Below are 17,824 nucleotides of genomic sequence, written 5' to 3'. Positions count from 1 at the left end.
CCTCACGTGGGACAACCTGATTCCCCCGTATCTCCCCCAGCGCTTAGAACAGTGCTCTGAACGTAGTAAGCGCTTAACAAATACCAACATTTATTTTTTTTGTCCGCTGTGTGGCCTTGGGCAAGTCGCTTCAGGTCTCCGTACCTCAGTTACCTCATCTGTACAATGGGGATTGAGACTGTGAGCCCCACGTGGGACGGGACTGTGTCCAGTCCAACTTGTTTGTAACCACCCCAGAGCTTAGTAGAGTGTTCTGCACAGAGAGCTCAAAAAATTCTGTTGAGTGAATGACTGAAATAGCCTCACGTAACCCAAAGGGGAGAATCTGTCCGTCATCCAATGGACAGAGACTTGGCGTAAATGCGTGGATTTTGTCGTTCACATATTTTCCAGTCCTGTCCCTGGTTTGACTTATGATTTCCCCCTGCCACTTGCACACGCCCACATCCATGAATGGGGTAACTTGGAAGAGCAGTGAGTAATAGTTGAATATTCAGAACAGCGGTTTGGGGAATAACCTCTAGGCCCTTGGAACCTCTTTCAGTGCTAATAATACGGCACGTGGGGAAGCCTCCTAGGAGTGACGATCGGCCTGTCATGGCCCTGAGTGGAGTCAGTGGGGCCACTGGGTGTCCGTCTCCCCCGATTAGACTTGTAAGCCCATCCAAGGGCAGGGACTGTCTCTGTTACCGATTTGTACATTCCAAGCGCTCAGTACAGTGCTCTGCACATAGTAAGCACTCAATAAATACTCTTGAATGAATGAATAATAATAATGATAACGGCGATAGTATTTGTTAAGCACTTACGTGCCAGGCACTGTACTAATCGCTGGGGTGGATGCAACCAAATAGGGTTGGATATAGTTTCTGTCCCGCATAGGGCTCACAGACTTAATTCCCATTTTACAGATGAGGCAAGGGAAGTGAAGTGAATAGCCCCAAATTGACTTGCCCGAAATCACAAGGGGCGGGGCAGGATTAGAACCCATGGCCTTCTGACTCCCGGGCCCGTGCCCTATCCACTACGGCATGCTAATTCTCACCAAAGGAGTCCTAGATTTGGAACTCTGCCCGACGTGAGAAACATAGTCCGTGAGCCCCACGCGGGACAGGGTACTTGACCTGTACCTACCCCAGTGCTTAGAACGGCTTTTGACACGGAGTAAGTGCTCAACCAATACCACAAAAGAACAAGGGGGAAGGCACAGACTTCCTCCGAACAACAGCCGTGGAACACTAAGGAACTCTCCGAGGCGGGAGGCGTTGTAACGTTCGGATTTGGGAGAACGCCAGAGCAGATGGCCGCTGACTACCACAAACTTCAGAATAATCTGTTGCCCATTTAAATGCTAGAAAATTCCTTCGGAAATTCTATCGTGAAGACCTCCCCGCCGAGAGTACCCTGTCGCTGGTGGACTCGTATGCTGTTCTGTCTTTGAACGGCTGACATTCATTCATCCATTCGCTAGTATTTATTGAGCGCTTACTATGTGCAGAGCACTGTACTAAGTGCTTGGAATGGACAAATCGGTAACAGATAGAGACGGTCCCTGCCCTTTGACGGGCTTACGGTCTCCGGTTCTGAGGGGTCTTCACTCTAATTACAATTGTACTCCGTCAACCGTCTGACAACACCCGGGAAACCAAGAAGCAGTAACCGTGAAAAGCAGTGTGGCCTCCTGGAAGAGAGTATGGGTGTGATTGTCAGGGGACCTGGGTTCTAATCCCGACTCCCTCACATGCCTGCTGTGTGACCTTGGGTAAGTCACTTAACTCCTCTGCGCCTCAGTTCCCTCACCTGTAAAACGTCTGATCGCCCTCCTTTGAGCTCCACGTGGGATGATTATCTTGTATCCATACCAGCGCCTAGTACAGTGCTTAGCACACAGAAAGTGCTTAACAAATACCACAGCTATTATTTTCATTATCATTTAATAATTCTTATGTAATAGCACATTTCAGACCTGAAATTTCAGACATTTCAGTGCCAGCTGATCTAGGCAAGTCTTTATTTGACCTTTCTAGACAATCCACCCCAGGAATGGAAGCTACACTGGAGCAGGGACCCTGTGTACCCCCTTAATCGTAGTAACAAAAAATACATTTGGGGTATTTAAGCACTTACTATGTTCCAGGCACTGTACTAAACCCTGGGGTGGATACAAGCAAATCGAGTTGGACACGGTTCCTGTCCCACATGTGGCTCACAGTCTTAATCCCCGTTTTGCAGATGAGCTAACCGAGGCACAGAGAAAGGAAGTGACTTGCCCAAAGTGACACAGCAAACAGGAGGCAGAGCCAGGATTAGAACCCATGACTTTCTAACTCCCAGGGCCTTGCTTTACTCTACCTAGTGCTCGGTACAGCGCTCTGCACGGCAAGTGATTGATTGATTGGTTGGAGGATGATCTGAGCTACACCACTGGAAAGGAACACTTCAGAAGAGCAATAAAGTAAGGGCTGAAATCAAAAGGCAGTTCCTGGCCGCTGAGCCCGTTGGTTAATTCTCCTAGTTAACGGCGAAATGGCCTCGTGGGAGTCAGAAGGTCATGGGTTCTTATGCCGGCTCCGACACTTGTCTGCTGTGTCACCTTGGGCAAGTCACTTCACTGCTCTGGGCCTCAGTTCCTTCATCTGTAAAATGGGGATTGAGACTGTGAGCTTCACGTGGGACGGGGACTGTGTCCAATCTGGTATCCACCCATGCGCTAGTACAGTGCCCACCATATAGTGGATGCTTAAATGCCATAGTGATAATAATTATTCTTATATCCCCTCTGTGACTGCTCACACCACAGCACCTGGGGTGGATCGAGGGCCTTGGCTTTGTGCTCTGGGTGACAGAAATCCCATCATGGCGGGGGTGGAGCAACACATCCCAAGTTCCATCGTTCAAGAAGAGTTTCTCATCATCATCAATATTTGATTATCTGTTGTGCACAAGTGAGTTTTGTTTTTTTATGGTATTTAAGTGCTTATTATGTCCCAGGCACTGTACTAAGATCTGAGGTAGATACAAGCTGATCAGGTTGGACGCAGTCCATGTTGCACGTCAGTCAGCGAATCAAATTTATTGAGCGCTTACTGTACACTGTACTGAGTGCTTGGAAGAGTACAGATATGTTCCCTGCCCACACTGAGCTTATAGTCTAAAGGGGGAGATATTAATGGTAATAAATAAATGGGCTCACAGTCTTAATCCCCATTTCTCAGATGGGATAACTGAAGCCCCGAGAAGATAAGTGACTTGCCCAGGGTCACACAGCAGACAGGTGGCAGAGTCGGGATTACTGTACACTGTATTGAGTGCGTGGGAGAGTACAGATATGGTCCCTGCCCACACTGAGCTTATAGTCTAAAGGGGGAGATATTAATGGTAATAAATAAATAAATGGGCTCACAGTCTTTATCCCCATTTGACAGATGAGATAACTGAAGTCCTGAAAAGATAAGTGACTTGCCCAGGTTCACACAGCAGACAGGCGGCAAAGTTGGGATTAGGACCCCAGTCCTTCCGAACCCCAGGTCCGTGCTCTGTACATTAGGCCATGCTGCTGCTTCTGCGCCCAGCTAATGCTGGATTTCCCAGTCATCTGAAACAGCGGCAGCAGACCGTGAATAGGACAGCCTAATATACCTCCCCCGTCTGATTGATGTCTTCATGGCCCCAGGTTTTGCATAGAATAATTATGAGGGTTAAATATGAACCCTGCTGAGTCAGATGTGTATACTACTTGGAGGCACGCTATTGTTTTCCTTCATTAAAGAGATTAACTTTGTATCGCTGGTGGCGTATGCAATTAATCCTTTGGGGGTTGTCTCTGATGTGATGGAAAAATAAACAAGTTAATCCACCCATTCATTCTTAGAGACCAATAAAATATGTCTGCCAAGAAGACAGATGTTTTAGCCACTGTCATGGGGTATAACTGAAAACTAAAGACCATCACCTTCTTCCGGATGTGAATTTATTTCCACGTGGAGCCCCTCCCTTTCTGGTTCTGTTTGAAACTCGAGATTTCCAGGAGTCCCAAAGGAAGATGGCCACCGATCTGATATTGATGGCAATGTATTTTAAGTCCTTGAGGGTAGGGAATCCTGCCTATTCACTGTATGTGCTCGCCCAAGCCCCCACCATACTGTTCTGCACATGGCACCCATTCAATAATACTCTTCCGGTGTCCTACACCTTGTTAACTGTCTGCCTGGAACTCCCTTCCCATGCGAACTCTCCAGATCACGGCTCTCCCTGGATTCAAAGCCCTCCCAGTTCCCATCTTCAGGCAGAAGCTTTCCTCAGTGGATTCCTCAGTGCCCAGCCACCTCATCTCATCAGTCTGGGCCTGTCACTCCCTTTCTCAAAAACCTCCAGTGGTTGCCTATCAACCTTCACATGAAGCAAAAACTCCTCACTCTTGGCTTCCAAGCTGTCCGTCCCCTTGCCCCCTCTTACCTCACCTCCCTTTCTCCTCCTCCTACAGCTCAGCCCGCACGCTCTGCCCTTCTACAGCTAACCACCTCACTGGGCCTCGTTCTCACCTGCCCTGCCGTCAATGCCTGGCCCACTTCTTACCTCTGGCCTGGAATTCCCTCCCTCCTCCCATCTGCCAAACTAACTCTCTTCCCCTCTTCAAAGCCCTACTGAGAGCTCACCTCCTCCAGGAGGCCTTCCCAGGCTGAGCCCTCCCTTTCCCCCTGCCCCTCCTCCCCATTGCCCCTACTCCCTCCCTCTGCTCTACTCCCTTCCCCTCAGCAATTGTGTATATTTGTATATATTATTTACTATGCTATTTCATTAATGATCAGTATATATTCATAATTCTATTTATCTATTTTAATGGTATTGATGCCTGTCTACTTGTTTTGCTGTCTCCCCCTTCTAGACTGTGAGCCCGTTGTTGGGCAGGGATTGTCTCTATCTGTTGCTAAATTGTACATTCTAAGCACTTAGTACAGTGCTCTGCACACAGTAAGCGCTCAAATGCGATTGAATGAGCGACCCTAAGTATGTAAAAAGATGGTGATTCACGTGCCCGATTTATTCCTTCATTTTTCCATATTTATGCCACTGCCGATTGAATACATGTTTCCTCTTGATGTGAGTGTTCATGAACATTCTGTGCCTGTCTCCTCCATTAGATTGGAAGCACCTCTAGGGTGGGGATTAGGCACCTACTACAGTGCTCTGGACACTACTGACAGTCATTACCGCGCTCTGCAGACAGCAGGCAGCCTGAACAGCCCTCTACAGGCAGGAGCATACACAGAATTCTGCACACAGAAGTTGCTTTGTACTTTCCAAGCGCTCAGTACAGTCTTGTGCAAACAGTAAGCGCTCAAATACGATTGAATGAATGATTGCTCCACTTCTTAGCGGTGTTCAGTAAATGCTACTGAATGAGTTCTTCCCTTGGTTAGAGCAACTTTTCGGGAGTTTCAAATTCCTTTGCAGATTCTCCCAAGGCCAGCAAGTCACCTGCTTTCCCCAGAGTGTTTAGAATCAAACAATCAAGGGTATTTATTGAGTGCTCATGTCTCCAGGACACTGTACTAAGTGCTTGGGAAAGTACAACAGAACAGAGTTGGTAGACACAGTCCTTGTCCACAAGGAGCCGACAATCTAGAAACACTCACTTGTCTCCTTCCTATTGTCCCCTTGAGTCAGAGAGTGGAAAGAACTCAGAGGACCTGGATTCTAATCCTGGCTCCAGCACATTTCTGCTGTGTAACCTTGGGCAACTCAATCAACTTTTCTGTGCCTCAGTTTCCTCACATGTAAAATTAGGATTAAATCCTCCTTCCTCCTACCTAAACTGTGAGCCTCGTGTTGGACAGGGACTATGCCTAAACTGATAAACCTGGATCTACCCCGGCATTTAAAGAACTTGACACATAGCAATTGATAAATACCGTAATCATTATTACGTGGGACTCCCCAGCCGCTCTTGGCTCACGGCAGACAGCCACGGTGTCTATTACACCTCATGTGCCCACATACGGGAAATTCTGTCCCTCTTCTGAATCTACCTCAGGAGAAGGTATCTGTAGAGGGCATATGCCCAGGGAATTTTTTTTTCCCCCTCAATGGTGTTTGTTAAGTACTCCTCACTATGTGCCAAGAACTGTACTCAGTGCTGGAGTAGATACAAGATCATCAAGTTGAACACAATCCCTGTCCCACATGGGGCTCACAGTCTTAAGCCCCATTGTAACAGATGAGGTAACTGAGGCATAGAGGAAGTGAAATAATAATAATTATGGTATTTGTTAAGCACTTACTATGTGCAGAGCACTGTTTTAAGCACTGGGGGTAGATACAGGATAATCAGATTGTCCCACGTGGGGCTCACATTTTTAATCCCCGTTTTTGCAGATGAGGTAACTGAGGCACAGAGAAGTTAAGTGACTTGCCCAAGGTCACACAGAAGAGGAGTGGAAGAGCCGTGATTAGAATCCAGGTCCTTCTGAGTGCCAGGACCGTGCTCTATCCACTAGGCCATGGTTTGGGGCATGTGCACTCTCCCCCCAGCCCTGGAGTACATCAAAGAACAGGAAAGGACTAAAGGAAATTATGCTAATTAAGAGAATATAGATTCATGTTACAGTGAGCTACAGGGTAGCTAGTGGGATGCATAGAGCTTAGCAATAACCAAGGGGCATAAACACAAAATATAGAGAGCCAGCACTTTGCATGGAAAATGAGAAACAAATGGCGGGGGGGGCGGGGAGCTTTAAGAGATGGAAAGTTTCAGCCTCCCAGATCATCATTCCTAGTTTATCCTTTTTAAGTATGATATAATCCTTTTCTTCTGTTTAATTGGGGAATTAGTCAACACATGCATGTTACACTCTACCATTTAGCCTCTTGAGGGCTGAATTGTAGAGACATTCAGTTTTATGTTGGCTATTTTGGGAATCAGGCAGCAATCTTAGGGGGTTCACGTTTAATATTCAGGTGCTGTTTCTTTCTGGGAGGAAAAAAAAAGTCAGAACAAAGGAGAAGCAGGAAACAACCTTGTTCGTGAGTGGTTAGGGATCAAGAAAGGAGAGATGGAGACTTTAGATGCAAAGAATATACGTCCTACAGGAAGAAAATGTTCGTGACTGATTCCTTCCATACCCGAAGCCCTCTAATAGTTTTGAGGCTCACAGCATAGAGACATAATCCAAATTTCCAGAATCCAAAAGATAAGATGATAAAGGGGGAAGGTATCAAAATGGCCCATGCAGCGAGCTGCTTATAAAAAGGGAAGCAAACTCTATTAATCCAAAGTAACATTACTAGCTAATTTATTGCTTTGGAGAATATCTAGTTCAAGGGTTATGATAAATTTGGAATGTGGGCTCTCACTGTTTTTAAACGTTCTTTGTGTTGCAAAGAATATGCGGAAGCGCTATTTCTAAATGTCTTATATTGTTATGACTCCACTTTGGTCAAGGGCTACCTAAGAATATGAAACCCTAACAATGAACTAGTAATGGATATATTTTCATTACCCTATTTATTTTGTTAATGAATTGTACATCGCCTTGATTCTATTTAGTTGCCACTGTTTTTACGAGATGTTCTTCCTCTTGACTCTATTTATTGCCCTTGTTCTTGTCTGTCCGTCTCCCCCGATTAGACCGTGAGCCCGTCAAACGGCAGGGACTGTCTCTATCTGTCGTCGACTTGTTCATCCCAAGCGCTTAGTACAGTGCTCTGCACATAGTAAGCGCTCAATAAATACTATTGAATTGAATGAATAATGGATCTGATGAATGGACATCCAATCCAGTATTCTTTCTCTTACAGAGGCACAGAGAGTGATGTATTATGGAAAGACCATCTGAAACTCAAATGTTTCACTCATTCTATTTGAGAGCTTACTGTGTGCAAAGCACCAGACGAAGAGCTTGGGGGAATACAACATAACATCAGACAGACACATTCCTGCCCACATTGAGGTCACAGGCTAGAGGGAGAGACAGGCATCTATATAAATAAAAAATTACAGCTATATACAGATACATAGATACGTGCTGTGGGGATGGGAAGGAGGATGAAGGAAGGATCAAGTAGAAGCGGTGCAAGAGGGAATGGGAGAAGAGGAAAGGAGGGCTTAGCAGGGAAGGCTTCTTGGAGGAGATGTGCCTTCAGTAAGGTTTTGGCAAGGGGGAGGGCAATTATCTTTCTGATATGAGGAGGGAGGGCACGCCAGGCCAGGGATAGGATGTGGGAGAGAAGTCGGCAGTGATATAAATGCGATTGAGGCACAGTGAATAGGTTGGCATTAGAGGAGCAAAGCGCATTGGCGGGGTTGTAGTAAGAGAGTAGTGAGGTGAGGCAGGAGGGGGCAAGGTGATTAAGTGCTTTCCCTCTACCTCAAGTGACCCAAGAAGTACCTATCATCTTTGACACACTGCGACTCCTCTTTCAGCTTGTGAAACTTTCTATGAGAATGAAGTCTATATGCTTACAGATGTACCAATGAAGCAGCTTCGATATTCCATTCCAAATCACCCAAAACCAAAGTTCAGTGAGTGAAATATAGCCACAGCAACTTGATTCAGATTTTCCAGGCCACTGTGCAATCCGCAATCGGACTGGTTGGTGGGTGAAGTGGGTGGTGAGTAGGACCAGCAGCACAGTAATTTCACATCCTGGAGTGGCTGACCAGTTCAGTTGGCATCCTCCAGATAATTCCAGAAATCCAGTTGGAGGCTCATAATTATCTACAACCTAATCTCCCCTTTCGTGGAATTCTCATTATCCCCTCCCCACCACTTCAAATCCTGCTGAGTCTCAATTTGTCAGTCAACTTCGGGTCAAGTTCGACTCCTGATGACATTCTGTAAATCAGGTATTTATATTAATGCTTCTCTCTCCCTCTAGACTGCAAACTCATTGCGGGCGGGGATCGTGTCTACCAACTCTTATTTCATACTCTTTTAAGCGATTCCAGTGCTCTTCCCAGTCATCGCTGAATATAATTGATTGATTCTTGGATAATTCTTGGATAATTGACAATCTGTGGAAGCTGCAGCCATTTTACTGTGGAGCCAGGACACAGATCGCATCCCTAGGAATGTAGGAAAAGGAGTAGAGGGCTAATTTACCCTAACATACACGCCTTGATACCGAACACTCTTATCACACTGATTTGCATCACGAATTCACTCTAGAGAGTCTCTGCCTTTTGGGCCTCTGAGGCATAGGCGATGATAAGAATTAGGGTTTCTGGTGTGCTGTATTTAAATTTTAGAAAAATCATCAGTCTGGAACATGCTTGCTGTCGACTGTGCATTTGAAAGAGTTTTGAGGACTTGTCCATCATATCAACCACACAAATTGAATCTGGGCCAAAAACTAACTATAAACAAAATTCTTGGAAAATAAAGTATGCAACGTAATTACTCCGGTGACCAAATGATGATAACCTAATAGTGAGTTCTGCAGTTTTGTTAATTCATTTCTGGAAATAGTAAAGTGTCTTTGAATGATCTCACTATTGGGAGGGAAAAGCATTTTACAGGAACCAATAAGTTAAACATTTATGGTCGGATAAGGAAGCCCTCTTTTAGATCTACTTGAAGTATTGAATAACAGTTTGACCAATTTGGGCTTCTGCTTCTCCATTTAGTATTATCACTATGATTCATACATCAATAACACAAAGCATACTCCAGGTTCAAGTGTGGGTCAGCAGTTGATATTGACTGTTTCAGTCTAGCAGGTTATTAGTTATCCTTCCTAGGTCCTTTTGTTTTTAAGTTACTTATCTAAAAATTAAGGTTCCCCCTGACCCTTTCTCATGTTCAGTATATGAATTTGTTCTACTGAGAATATGCTGGGCTTATTTTTTTTAAAAAGAGATAGCCACTGTTTGTTAAATGCACCATGCATTTCTTTCATTTTAAATACAGTTAAGAGAAAAGATTTTCACAAAGAGGAAAATTAAAAATAAAAGTGTGATCTTGGAGGTCATTTTGAAAGACTGGGTTTAGTAATATTCATTTTTTTTCAACTTGAATATTTTTACCTCATCATTTTGCAAAGGAAAATAACTTTAGGATGTGCTTATTTGGCTCAGTTTGCCAGAATTCCACATCCCAGCATGGAGTGAGGTTCCACCATTTGTATGCCTCTCTGGCATCCTGTTTACCATTAAGAGTTGGGCAAGATGTTCTGATTCACTCATGGTCAAACCCACCTGCTACTTCTTCAGGTCAAAGATTAGATTCTACCCTGTTAGGAAGATTAAAAGGGAGAAATTTATGTCCATTAATGAGGGGGGAAAAAAAAAAGCAGCATGGCCTATTGGAAAGAGCACCGGCCTGGGAGTTAAAGAACCTAGGTTCTAATTCCAACTCTGTCCTTTGTCTGCTGTGTGACTTTAGGAAAGTCATTTCACTTCTCTGGGCCTCAGTGAAAGCAATCTGGAAATGGGGATTAAGACTGTGAACCCCATGTGAGCCAGGGACAGAGTCCAGTCTGATTTTTTTTTTTTTATCTACCCCAGTGCCTAGTACAGTGCCTGGAATATATTAAGTGCTTAATATATACCTTAAGAAAAAATATGGGGAAAGGAGCTCTGGGACTATACATGAAAAAACAACAGTGCAGCAATATAAATTATATTCACAGGAGAAAACTGATGAACGAAGGGATGATATGCTAGTAAAATTCATGATTTTTCTATCAAAGATGAAGGATTCTCAATGATTCATCTAAGAATTTATAGCATTTAGGGAAACATTAAAGTTTTTTTTTTTTACCTACACACAATAGTATTTATTAAGTGCTTATTATATGCCAAACACTAGACTAAGCTCTGGGAGTGATACAATATAAACAGGTTATGCATAGTATGAGGCTCACCCCTTAAATGGGGGGGGAAGAGGAGTTCCCCCATTTTACAGATGAGAATACTGAGGTGCAGATAAGTTAAGTGACTTGTCCAAGGTCACAGAGCAGGCAAGTGGCAGAGCTAGAATCAGAAACCAGATCCTATGACTCCCAGGCCCATGCTCTTTCCACTAGGTCGTGCTGCTTCTCCTTAACAGCATAATTATCCCCTTCTGAAACCTTGATAAGTCCCAGTGGATTTTGAATTATAACATACATATTCAATTAAACTAAAGAAATTCTCTTTGCAGGGGGCAATTCTAAGTTAGATTCCTTGATTAAGAGCAGATTCCCTTCCCCCCCCCCCCCCCAAACAAATGAAAAACAATGTGGGTTGGCAAAAATTCTGACTACAGGAATTCTTAAACTCAGAGAACAAAAGTCCAAATCTCCCGAGGACCGTGAGTTTAGGCAAGTGACCCTTTTGGTCTTATTTGTTTAAGGCAACCTGGGACCTTTCCAAGTCTTTAGACCCTTAGAATTCTACTTCAGGTCCTTGCCAAATTGCCTACTTTCCTGTCTCTTATGTGTATATATATATACATATCTATACATAGAAGCAGCATGGCCTAGAGAAAGGAGCATGGACTTGCAAGTCAGAGGACCTGGTTCTAATCCCAAGTCCATCACATGGCCTAGTGGATAGAGTACGGGCCCGGGAGTCAGAAGGACCTGGTTTCTAATCCATGTCTGCTAAACGACCTTGGGCAAGTCATTTCACTTCTCACTTCATTTCACCAGAGAAGCAGCGTGGCTCAATGGAAAGAGCCCGGGCTTGGGAGTCAGAAGTCATGGGTTCCAATCCCCGCTCTGCCGCTCGCAAGCTGGGTGACTTCGGGCAAGTCACTTCACTTATCTGTGCCTCAGTGACCTCATCTGTAAAATGGGGATTAAAACTGGGAGCCCCACGTGGGACAACCTGATCACCTTGTATCCTCCCCAGCACTTAGAACAGTGCTTTGCACATAGAAAGCGCTTAACAAATGCCACCATCATTATTATTGTCTGTGCCTTTCAGTTCCCTCGTTTGTAAAATGGGCATTAAGAGTGGGAGCAACACATGGGACAGGAACTGTGTCCAACCTGATCAATTTATATCCTCTCCAGAGGTTAGAACAGTGATTGTCACAGAGTAAGTGACTAATAAGTACCATTTATTATTCACTGCCATGCTTTGTGACTTTCGGTAAGCCACTTCATGTCCCTATGGTTTACTTTCCTCATTTTCCTTATTTATTTATATTGATGTCAGTTTTACATTCCAGGTTATAAGCTAGCTCACTTTGGGTGTGGAATGTGTCCACTAACTCTGTTATACTCTCCCAAGAGCTTAGTACAGTGCTCTGCACACAGTAAGTGCTCAATAAATGCAATTGACTGCTTGACTATCTGTAAAATGAGGATTCAATATCTGTTCTCTCTCCTCCTCAATCTGTGAATCGCAGATGGAACAGAGACTGTATCCAGCCTGTTAATCTGGTATCTATTCCAGGGTTTAGTACATAGTAAGTGCTTAACAGATACAATTATAATTATTATATATTCCTTGTAACTGTCCCTGGTGGCCAAGGATTACACTGCTGTCAATAAAACTTCACCCCACTGAGTAATCAAGTAGACAAATACTTCTGCATTATTAGCACACAGAGCCCAACAATTAGAGCAGCAATTGGGCCTGAGTCTTGTACACTAGACAAGAAGAGGATCAGAGCAGAGAAACAATGTGCAAAAGGCAACTTTATCCCAACCAAAAATCTTGCACTGTGCATCACCAGCCACAACGGGACAAGGCGAGAGTGTGGATGTCGGAGAAAATATTACTATCGTGAGCTGCCCGTTCATACCAACCAGGGCCTTTCTGCACCAGGGCAGCTTCACAGACTCATAGAAGTCAAACCACACCTCTGCTCACCCCACTTAGTGGGAAACATTTTTAATTTACTTTTACCAATGTGCAAGGGAGCGACACATACATAGATTCACACACTCCACCACCCTAGGGCCCAGTACCAGTCTGTGGTCAAAGTAACCCTTTCTACCAATGCTTCTTTCTGCTTTGAAGGGCTACTGCTGCTGAGTGCTGCTCTCAGCATGCTTCCTTCTTGCTTCTCTGAATGCTTCTGCTCCTCCGTGTGCTTCCTTCTTGCTTCCAGGTGCACCTTGTAGAACTCCAAGCAACTGCCTTTTATCTACCTTAGGCATGGCAGCTGTGGCTCTACAAGGCAGTCCTTGATTGGTCCAGGCCCCGTACTGGGTAGAACAGGGAGAGAAATCCCCGCCACCCTCCTTGCTCCACCCCCACGGGCCCTCAATCACCTGTCTCAGGTCGAGCCCATTAGTGCATTCTCAAAGTCTCTCCCTTGTTGCTGTTCATGAGATCGCAAGCAATCACTAACAAGGCATCTTATTGTAGGCTCCCTACTGAAAAACACACAAATATCCCCCCGCCCACAAAACTGAGATGCAATACGGAATAGCGGATAGAGCTCGGGCCTGGAAGTCAGAAGGTCATGAGTTCTAATCCCACCTCCTTCACTTGTCGGCTGTGTGGCCCTGGGAAAGTCACTTCACTTCTCTGTGTCTCTTACTTCATCTGTGAAACGGGGATTGAGAGCGTGAGCCCTATGTGGGACAGGGATTGTGTCTAACCCAACTGGCTTGTATCACCCCAGCATTTAGTAGAGTACCTGGCATGTATTAAGCACTTAATTAGACTGCGAGCTCATTGCGGGCAGGGAATAGGTCTGTTTGTTGTTATATTGTACTCTCCCAAGCGTTTAGTACAGTGCTGTGCACACAGTAAGTGCTCAATTAACAGGATCGAGTGAATGAAATACCACAATTATTAATTATGATTATCATAGTAGTAGTAATGAGGTGAGGACCGTGAGCACCGTTCCTAGTGTAACCTAAAGGTCCCCGTAGAGACAACTCCAGAGGATGAGTTTTCAGAAGCTGTTCCTGAACATTTATACGATGTTTATGCACCCCATCGGCTCTGCAGGAATGCCTGACCTTTGGAGTCAGTCAACCATATTTATTGAGTGCTTACTGGGTGCAGAACACTGTACTAAGGGCTGGGAAGAGTACAATACAGTTATTCCTAAACGGACACATTCCCTACCCACAGTGAGCTGACAGTCTAGAGGGGAAGACAGGCATTAATAAAAATAGATACATTACAGAGATGTCTACCCCTATGTCTACCCCAGCGCTTAGAACGGTGCTCGGCACATAGTAAGCGCTTAACAAATACCAACAAATACCAACATTATTAGAGATGTACCTATGCTGTGGGGCTGGGCCGGGAGGTGGGAGTGCGATGTGAATAAAGAGAGCAGTTCAGGGTGACATCGAAGGGAGAGGGAGAAGAGGAAAGGAGAGCTTTGTCAGGGAAGGCCTCTTGGAGGAGATGTGCCTTCAATGAGTCTTTGAAGAGGAGGAGAGTAACTGTCTGTCGGATATGGAGAAAGAAGTTTATTGACAGAGGATGCCAGGAAATGGATTTTGAGTCCCTGAAGGTTAAGGGGCTATTTAATAAGGCCAGGAGTAAATCATTATGCAACAAGAGTGTATCTATAGTGCATATGAGAATGCTGAAACTTACAGGAAGCCAAACGTGGGGAAGGGAAATGTGGGGGTCACTCAGCTTTTCTCTTTGCCAGAAATTTCAAGTCTCTTCCGTTGAATTTAGCCAGTAGAATTACTATTTGTTTTGCATTAAACTTCCAGTTAATAAAACGTGGGTGATAGTATATCACAATATCATTCCTCACTGGCTTGTCACCCGTGTCTCTCTCAGTGACCATGAGAGCAGGCGACAACGAGGAATTTGGGGTTAGGGTCCCCAGGCATTCTGGGGTATCTGCATTATAAATCCCAGTTGCCACGGAGCCTAAACTCTAGACTTTAAGCTTGCTGTGGGCAGGGAATATGTCTGATATATTGTTATACTGTAATAGTAATAATAATGTTGGTATTTGTTAAGCACTTACTATGTACAGAGCACTGTTCTAAGCGCTGGGGGAGATACAGGGTCATCAGGTTGTCCCACGTGAGGCTCACAGTTAATCCCCATTTTACAGATGAGGTCACTGAGGCACAGAGAAGTGAAGTGACTTGCCCACAGTCACACGGCTGATAAGTGGCAGAGCCGGGAGTCAAACCCATGACCTCTGACTCTGAAGCCCAGGCTCTTTCCGCTGAGCCACGCTGCTTCCCCAAGCTCTGTACTATCCTGTACTTACTTACTGTACTCTCCCAAGCTCTTAGTACAGTGCTCTGAACACAGTCAAGCCCTCAATAAATACGATTAACTGACTGACTAAACTGAACCTCTACTGAGTACATTCCAGGCTGGATGGGTTGGAGGTCAAGTATTTAAAGTGAATGAGATTTTTATCTCTCTGTCGTAATAGACCATAAACCGTAGATAGATGAAACCCGGATGCTTATGAAGAAAAATTGACTATTTCAACGGATATAAGATTAATTCTCTCCTCTGTGTTTTGCTTCCTAAGGATACTAACCGACACTTCTTTCAGAGGACTCTGGTTGCCTTTCCACCTCATCGTTTTGTGTAATAGTTGGATCAATAGTAATAATAATAATTATGGTATTTGTTAAGCACTTACTATGTGCCAAACACTATTCTAAGCACTGGGGTAGATATAAAATAATCAGATTGGACATAGTGCCTGTCCCACTTGGGGCTCACAGTCTTAATCCCCATTTTACAGATGAGATAACTAAACCACAGAGGAGTGAAGTGACTTGGCCAAGTCCACACAGCAGACATGTGGTGGAGCCGGGATTAAAATCCATGACCTTCTAACTTGAGGCCCATATTCTAACCATTAGGCCACGCTGCTTCTCAAAAAGAATAAACGTTTTAAGCAAGCGAATAATCATGCCAACTGTGTATTCTTAACCCCTTTTGAAATGTTCCAGCTTTGGAAAGGGAGACTCGGGAAAGTTTTGTCATCTGGTTGGTTGGCTAGCTCTGAAACAACCTTCTTACGCTATCATAACTTGGGTAAAAATGTCAGAACTGAAAAATTATTATCTTTTTCTTTCTCTGCACCCTATGGAGCTCACTAACCTGGGGAGAACCAAGCTATAGAATGTTTTAAGCATTTACTATGCCCCGAAAACTGGCATAATGGATAGAGCATAGGTCTGGGAGTTAGAAGGTCACGAGTTCTAATATTGGCTCTGCCACCTGTCTGCTGTATGACCTCGGGAGAGTCACTTGATTTCTCTGGGTCCCAGTTATCTGTAAAATCGGGATTGAGACTGTGAACTCCACATGGGACAGGGACTGTGTCCAGCATGATTTGCTTTTATCTACCCAAGCGCTTAGTACAGTGCCTGGCACATAGTAAGCGCTTAATAAATACTACTATCATTATTCCCCTCCTCTAGACTCTAAGCTCATCATGGGCAGGGAATGTCACTGCTTATTGTTGTATTGTACTTTTCCAAATGCTTAGTACAGTGCTCTGCACACAGTAAGGGTTCAGTAAATATGATTGAATGAATGAATGAATGAAAACTGTGCTAAGTGCTGAGGTGGATACAGTCAATCGGGGGTATTTACTGAGTTCCTGCTGTACACAGAGCACTGTGCTAAACACTTGGAAATGTTTGGTATAATAGACTTGACAGACTTGATCCCTGCCCTCAACAGCTGTGCTGTCGAGTCGTCTCCAATCCATGGCGACACCACTGACACATCTTTCTCAGAATGCCCCACCTCCGTCTGCAATCCTTCTGGTAGTGGATCCGGAGAGTTTTCTTGCTGAAAATACCATTGCCTCCTTTCGCGCAATAAACTTGAGTCTCCGCCCTCGACTCTCTCCCGTGCCGCTGCTGCCCTGCATGGGTGAGCTTTGACTTGTAGCCGATTGCCTTCCCCTCGCTAGCCACTGGCCAAGCTAGGAATGGAATGGAGAGGCCTCTGCTCGACTCTCCCTCCCATACCCGAGACTGGTAGAGGACTGGAAATTTTCCAGGTGTGGTTCCTGACGGGGTGGGGTGGGTAGGGGGGTATATTATTAGATCATATACAGTCCCAGTCCTACAGTCCCAGTCCTACACCGGGTTCACAATTCAAGAGGACTTTAACTGAAATCATTGTATTTTTGAGTAGTCTTTCTGCTCCTTGCTTTGGGCAGAACACATCACTGGGCACCCATTACTGTAGATAGCTGTTCTGGATACTTACTATGTGCAAAATGATGATAATTGTGGTTCTGGTTAAGCGCTTTCTGTATGCCAGGGTGAATACAAATAAATAGGGTTGGACACAGTCCCCGTCTCGCATGGGGCTCACCGTCTCAATCTTCATTTTACAAACGAGGTAACTGAGGTGGACAGAGAAGTGAAGTGATTTGCCTAAGGGCACACAACAGACAAGTGGCGGAGTTGGGATTAGAACTCGTGACCTCTGACTCCCAGGCCCGGGCTCTATCCACTAGGCCAAGTGAGCGCTTATTGCGTGCAGAACATTACTTCAGGCCTTCCTTATGCAAAACATTTTACTGGACACTTGGGAGTGTACGCGAGAAGTAGGTGACGTGGTTCCCGCCATCGACAAGTTTAGTTTCATCTTTAAATGAGCAAATAGGAGCAGGGATCAAGACACGGGAACTTATCTGTTATTCGTGATATAATCGAAATACTCTTAAAGCGGGATTCAACTTCACATAGCCCCATCTTAAGGTCATGATGGACACTATTTCGAGGGAGAAAGAGAGAGGCTTAGCTCGAGGGGAAGCTTATTGTGGGCAGGGAATGTGTCTGTTTACTGTTGTGGTATTTGTTAAGCACTTACTACGTGCCAGGCACGGTGCTAAGCACAGGGGTGGATGCAAGCAAATCGGTATGGATACAGTCCCTATCCCACATGGGGCTCACAGTCTTAATCCCCATT

General features: G+C 44.9%; 1 protein-coding gene across 1 annotated transcript in view; it reads right to left on the bottom strand.

The window, feature by feature from the left end:
• The window catches only part of LOC103170379 (triadin-like), a 192,661-nt gene extending 182,456 nt beyond the window's left edge, over nt 1-10,205 (bottom strand). The window contains exon 1 of the mRNA XM_039911187.1: nt 10,196-10,205. The gene's annotated coding sequence lies outside the window, so the exon portion shown is untranslated. The remainder of the gene's footprint in view (nt 1-10,195) is intronic.
• Nucleotides 10,206-17,824: the final 7,619 nt, after the last annotated feature.

Source organism: Ornithorhynchus anatinus, chromosome 2 (assembly GCF_004115215.2).
Source record: "Ornithorhynchus anatinus isolate Pmale09 chromosome 2, mOrnAna1.pri.v4, whole genome shotgun sequence".
Lineage (NCBI taxonomy): Eukaryota > Metazoa > Chordata > Mammalia > Monotremata > Ornithorhynchidae > Ornithorhynchus > Ornithorhynchus anatinus.
This window is presented reverse-complemented; position numbering and strand designations above follow the sequence as displayed.